At 42.4% G+C, this 7,322-nt stretch overlaps 1 pseudogene; it reads left to right on the forward strand.

The window, feature by feature from the left end:
* Positions 1–4,718: 4,718 nt before the first annotated feature.
* Positions 4,719–6,751, forward strand: LOC143270912 (uncharacterized; annotated as a pseudogene).
* The last annotated feature ends 571 nt before the right edge of the window (positions 6,752–7,322 follow it).

Here is a 7,322-nt window from a genome sequence, read left to right on the forward strand (position 1 = left end):
TTCCCAGAAATCCACAAAGATACCCCCACAATAGACTGCTGGCAATGGTTGAGAGACAGCCCAAACTGACCTACACTGGTGATGGTATGGCCAAACACCCTAATTGTCGTGCTAGAAACCCCATCCATTGATTGAGGGATCTGGATGCAGAGATCCATGGCTAGGCTCCAGGTGGAGCTCCGGGAGTCCAATTAGCAAGAAAGAGGAGGGTTTATATGAGCCAGAATTGTTGAGACCAAGGTTGGATAAAGCACAGGGACAAATAGCCAAACGAATGGAAACACATGAACTATGACACAATGGCTGAGGGGCCCCCAACTGGATCAGGCCCGCTGAATGGGTGAGACAGGCGATTGGTTTGATCTGTTTGGGAGGCATCCAGGCTGTGGGACTGGGTCCTGTGCTCAGTGCATGAGTTGGCTGTTGGAAAACTGGGGATTATGCAGGGATGCTTGGCTCAGCCTGGGAGGAAGGCACTGGGCCTACCTGGACTGTGTCTATGAGTTCGACCTCTGCCATTGGGGGAGGTTTTGCCCTGGAGGAGGTGGGAATGGGGGCTAGGCTGGGGGAAGGGGAGGGGGCAGGAAGGGAGAGAAAAAGGGGATCTGTGGCTATTATGTAGAACTGAATAGTATTGTAAAATAAAAAAAATAAAATATCAAAAAAAGATACTAAGAAAATTAAAGAAAGCTCAAACTGAAGCAAGAATAACTAAAGTATAATTGAACAAAATACAGTATAAACCTGGGCATAGCTCAGTCTGAAAAGGATTTGCTTGCAAATGCTGAGACTCTAAATTTGATCCTGAGAACTCGCATAAAAATACAGGATATTTGGCTTGTGCTTGTAATCTAGAGTTCACTGGTCAGACAGTCTACCCTATTCACTGGATTGTAGGCAAGTAAGAGACCCTGTCTCAGAAAACTTGCTTGATATCTGGGATATATATGCATGATCAGACATAGGGACTGGCAGACACAAACACACAAGCACAGACATTCACACAATCAACCACAAACACAAACACATACACTTGCAAATAAAATTTAAAAATCAGGACTCTAAAAACAAAACAAAAATCAATATGACCAAATAACTATTACTGAAACAAATCATCTGTAAATCAATAAGATGTAGAATAAATACACCAATGAAAGAGATTAGGCGAAGGACAGTGAAAGAGAGAGAGAGAGAAAGAAGAGGGAGAGAGAGAGAAAGAGAGAACACAGATTATTAGAGTTTTTAAAAGAGAAATATTATACTGTTTTGACAAATCTGAAAGATCTGTCATCAACTTTAGAAGGCAGTTTAGTATGTGGTGATACCAACCTATATTAGTTCACTTAATTTTGGTTGATGGTTATGGTTCAATACGTATCACAATGATAATGATTGGCTGGTAGAACTTAGGAAGGCAATAGAGGTCTATGTAAGCAGCAATGAGAGACATTGTGCTCTAGTCACAATGGCCAGTTACACATGTAGACATGTTTGCCTTTAGAGAGATAAAGAGAGAAGAAATGGTTACTAGTGTAGTTCAAAGAGACTATGTAAATAAGGTAGAGACTAAATAGGTAGGGTTTAGAACTTTACTGGAATTCTGTAGAACAGCATCGGTTGTAGCCTATAGTAAGCAATTTGAATCATTAGGCATAAGCCTCTTACAATTTACCACTTTGGTTCTTGGCCATACTAAGGTGAACCTGGTTTCCTCCATTACATATCTTCAACAGGATTTACTCTGTCACCACAGGCCCAAATCAACAGGGCTAAAGCCATGGACTGAATCCACAGGTGAAAATCAACCCTCAATCTTTATTAAATATTTATGTGGAGCATTTTATCACAGGAATACAAAGCTGTCAGTCACACTCCCATACCCCTTGTGAGAGAGACCTGTGGACCACAGGAAGTTTGCAAAATGATGAGAAATCAATGCTTTTGGTTTCTGGGCTCCAGTACCCCAGCATGGTTAATCACCCTATGGTATACTTCAGTGTTGGGGCAAAAGCAAATGTTTGACATGTTCCTGAATTTGTCAATCTTACCTGCTCTCTAAGGGAATTCATATGCATCTCCTGATGCCTGAATAGCCTTGGAGTAGGTCACGCTGGTGGTATGTTCTAGATCTACATAGGAACAGTGCCTATGGAGATTACCAAACCAGTGTAGAACTGACCCAAACAAATGTCATAAATAAGTTCAAGTTAAAGTACCCTGGCATTGTGTTATATACTTGCATATGTTGTGGAGTTGGACACATTGGGCTTTACATTGTCAATTGGAATGGCGTCTGCTATAAACATCATTTATTTTCACTGTTGATAACATCGTAGCTTGAAGCCTTTCTTGAACCACTAAGAAAACTGTCTTCTTCTGGATGATACAGTGACTTTTGTGTCTACACAACAGTGTGGTTACTATTCCCTAGGTCCACTGTTTTTCACCCTAGAGACAATGTGCATGAACACTAATTTACTTTCTTCACTATGGATATTATGGCATAAGCAGTAGAACAGTGGTTCTCAACCTGTGGGTTGTGACCATCAGAAAACACCTATTTCTGATGGGCTTAGGATCTGATACATGGTTAAGTAGCAACTTATACTTATGAAGTAGGAACAGAAATAATTTGATGGTTGAAGGGGGGAGGTCGCCAATGCATGAGGCACTGTATTAAAGGATCATAGCATTAGGATGGTTCAGATGCACTACACGAGGAGGTCAGTGACTCTATATTAATTCCTTTTCCAGTTTTAATGGACAGTAGTCTGGTCTTAGAGGACATCCAAGTTGAATAAGGTATGTTTGTGGTTGTTAGTGACTCGATCACATTTGACTTGATTCCGTTCATCAAATGGAACAAGATAACTAAAACAGCAGTTTATGTTTAACACTGTATAGCTGTGGCTCTGTACTCCTCTCCCAAACCTGAAACCGATATTTGGGGCTGTACCTTCAAAATCCAGTGTGTAGCAAAATCCTATGTGGGGGTGGGGGTGGAGAGGAGTGGACCAAACTGGCTATGCTCACACAGTGTTGCCATCTATGACATTTTAGAATCTTTCTCATTCCTATGGGGAAGACTTTTAAGGCACAAACTTTGAATTGGAAGTTCCAGCTACCACCTGGCTTTTTTGGTGCCTTCGTGGAAGTGGAACAGTAGGCAAAGGAAAGGGTTACTCTACTGAAGGGACAAAAGGACCTTATGGAAATGCACAATTAGAGTTCCTGCCACACAATCAGAAAGGAGAAGAAACCAAGAGATTTTAGAGAGTTTTTAGCCCTTAGTTTCTAGTGATAATGATAATTAGGAAGTTATGACACCACACATTAACAAGGGGAAAAGAAGGAGAAATGCATACAATGAGGATATTGAGTAAATATCATGAAATTCATGGGACCGTTTATGAACCCTCATGCATAGTCGTTGCAATGAACATGACGTAGAGTGATTGGCACCAGCACCCCTAGCAGTTCACTGTTTTGCCTAATACAGTAGTTATCTCTTTTGTCATTCTGTTTCCTGGTCCATGTTGCTCAAACCCTACAGAAATAAAAAATTAGGTCATACAGCAGAGTAAGGAGTATGACCACTTCGGGCTGTGGTTCTCAACCTGTGGGTCATGACCACTTTGGTTGAATGACCCTTTCACAGGGGTCAGCTAAGATCATCAGAAAACACAGATATTCATATTGAGATTCATAACAGCAGCACAATTAAAGTTATGGAGCGGCAACAAAACTATTTTTGTGATTGGGGGATACCCACAATTTGAGAAACTATATTAAAGGCCCACAGAATTAAGAAGGTTGAGAACCACTGATTTGAGGTCAATGGGATAGTGGCAGAAGATAATTCTAGGAAAGGAAAACTAAAAGAGAATAATGAAATAGAAATTCTTCGTTTTGTTAGGTAATCCTAAGAAGACTGTCCTTTGCATTTAACATGCTTGTCCTCTTATTTTTTATGCATTTATGGGAGGATCGATTTGATTTTGGCAGTGAGAAAAAACACTTTCCAGGTCCTGTTTAATTGTTTTTCACTTTCAACTCCTTTGTTCTGACTGTAACCATTTCAACTTTTTACTATCTGGCTTTTTCTATCTCTTCTATTTTACCACTGCTGAAACCTGAGCTATACAACCATTGGGTGTTAAAGTTTTTTAGATCTTCATTCTATGTGCAATGGTGTTATTTCTTGCGTGTATGTTTGTACATCATGTGTGTTCAATGTCCAAGGATACCTGAAGGCACCAGATGCCCTAGAACTGGAGTTACAAATGTTGCTAACCACCATGTCGGCCTTTGGAATCCAATCTCGATCCTCTGGCAGAGCAATAAGTGCTCTCCTGAGCCATCCAACTCTCCTGCCCCTCTATACCTGTTTTATTTCTCTGTCTATATTGGCATAACCCATGTCAAATAGAAGTCAGTGCAGACGAGCTCATTCACATTGATACACTACCACTTTACTGCCAATGTGGTATTTAGAAGACAGGGTTCCTATGGCCTTCAAAGGTATCCCAAGACAGTAAGGCCTCAGGGAAAAAGGTGTGATTCTGAGCAGTCCCCAGAATTTAAGGACCTCTATGGCTCATTGGACACAATACACATCAATCACTATGTCTCAGCCAATGAGCTTACAGCTCTGGTGATGTGTGAGAAGGGCCATTATTACTCCTCAATGCTCCGCCCCCTTATACCTGGTTCTCAGCCTTCTTGGGGCTGGCCTCAGCAGAAGGCTCCTCCCTGGTGCTGTCTAGCCCTTCTTTTATAGGTACTCTACAAGTACCAACTCCATCTGCTGACTAGTGGAAATCTTTCCTACTGCTCTCACTACCTCCAAGGAGGTCCTTGAGGCCAACAGCCTCTCTCTACTTCGTGGTAGTCACCTTAACAACGCCTCATCCCCACCAACACCTTCAAAGCTCGAAGCTTCAGTAAGATCTTCATTGGCAGGAAATTCATACCATGTCTGCTGTCGCAGAGCAGGACCTTGGATTTCCTGACCCAGAGCAAGAAGGTGGTAGGGTGGATCACGACGCTGGACAAAGTGTCTTGAATGTGCTGACAATCCGTGAGGCTGGTGATGACATCGATGGAACCACAGGATGTCTGGGTTCACAGGCAGTCTCGAGAGCCATTCTGGGGGAAGAGCCGGGGCAGGAGGAGATATGGCCCGATACTGAGGAGATCTGCACTCCTGTGGAAGAGGTCTGGCCTGATATCAAGGACATCTGGCCTGATGTCGAGGACATCTGGCATAAAGTCAAGGACATCTGGCCTGATGACCAGGAAACCTGGCCTGATGTCGAGGACTTCTGGCCTCATGCCGAGGAAGTCTGGCCTTGTATCAAGGATATCTGGCCTGTTGTAGAGGACCTCTGGCCTGAAATCCAGGACATCTGGCCTGATGTCGAGGAACCCAGGCATTCTATCGAGGACATCTGGCCTGCTATGGAGGACATCTGGCCTGATGTCGAGGAACCCTGGCATTCCATCAAGGACATCTGGCCTGCTATGGAGGACATCTGGCCTGATGTCGAGGAACCCTGGCATTCTATCAAGGACATCTGGCCTGCTATGGAGGACATCTGGCCTGATGTGGAAGAACCCTGGCATTCTATCGAGGACATCTGGCCTGCTATCGAGGACATCTGGCCTGATATCGAGGAAATCTGGCCGGTTCTCGAGGAAGCCTGGCCTGATATTGAAGAGGACTTGTATGTCTGGAATAGCGACCAGGAGAACAAAGTAGTTCAGGAGGAAGCTGAAGAAGACCAGGGCCGCAATAGTGAAGAAAAGGAGGACGAAAAGGAGGAGGAGGAGGAGTAGGAGGAGGAGGAGGAGGAGGAAGATGACGACAATGACGACGACAATAAAAATGACGACTATGAATATGACAAGAAAGGAGAAGATGACGTTGAGGATCAGGGGATGAAGATCATCCTGCATGCTGTGAGTTTACCTATGGGGCTTTAGTTCCCGCTAGAGAAATTTCATTTTTTCTAATACCCTAAATGCCCCTAAATTTTGTATGCATGCTATTTATGACCACATTCTGCTTCACCCAAGCTATGACAAGTTCAGTTATTGGAGCCCACCTATTCAGGAGAGGGAAAGACCCTCCAAGAGGGCCAGACCCTGCCAAAGGAAACATAGAATTGGGAGAGTGAGTGCCTAATAGAAGGAGCTACCTCTAGGCAGTCTGTCTTTTATAATACCTGGAAAGGGATTCCAAGATATATTACACAGCTCAGAGGACCCTGAGCAGGACATGTTCTAGTACAGTGAGTCCTTGACTAACACTTCTGTAGTCTATCAGCTGCTGATCTTTGCAACAAAGGGACCAAGGCCACCAAGCATTAGCAAAGTTTCTTATTCTTCAATGTCTGTTGGCATTGGAAGCTCACTTGCAGGCCATGCGGGAGGGTTTGAGTTTCAAGAAGAAAATATGTTCATTTTTTGTTGAAAATACAGACAGATGTAAGGTACACTATTTTCCTAAGATTGAAAAAAGTGGTTCATATCAATGTTTTACAATTGTCAATTATCTCTTATTCTTCCTACAGAACAAGGGCAAAGGAAGCCATGGATAAACATCAATGAATCGGTTCTTTGTAGATTGGAGACTCATGGAAAGTATCAGTGATCCTCATCTAATATTCTTCATCCAAATATATGCAAATAAAACTTCTCAAACTGTTTAAATATTCTTTAAATTAAAAATAAATTTGAAATGAATATATGGGAGAGTCTTTTATCAATACTACAAACTCAAGTTGATTAATGTCCATTTCTTTTTGAAGTAGCCTACCAGTCGTTGAAGCAGATTACTTTTAACTATTTTCAGTCTCCCAGTTACACTCTCAAGAAATTCCATTAGTCAGTTTAACCGACTTATGAGAAAGAAAACAGACATGGAGGTCTTGAATAGTCTGACCTTTATTCACAGAAACTGAAAGTGACCCAGTTTGTCGGCAAGCAAGTTGGGGTACTTGAACACATAGGACAACAACAGTCGCAGCAGCACATGGGAATTGGTGAGCAATGTCAAATCCTTAGCTCCATTCAAGATGTCTTTGATAGTAAATTCTCAAACTGATCTGGCACACGTTCTGAAGACCTTTAGTTTATCCTTCATTTCAACAGAGTATGAGAAGTGCTAATGTAGAATACTGCTTCACTGTGATTGGGCAAAGGTTATATCACTGAATTGAGGCCCTTTAAAATAAATTGAATAAAACAATAAATACCTGATGCTGGATACATCTAGGGATGGTACATGGAAATACTACAATTCGGGAAAGGTCTAAGAC

The sequence above is a fragment of the Peromyscus maniculatus genome, chromosome X (assembly GCF_049852395.1).
Source record: "Peromyscus maniculatus bairdii isolate BWxNUB_F1_BW_parent chromosome X, HU_Pman_BW_mat_3.1, whole genome shotgun sequence".
Classification (NCBI taxonomy): domain Eukaryota; kingdom Metazoa; phylum Chordata; class Mammalia; order Rodentia; family Cricetidae; genus Peromyscus; species Peromyscus maniculatus.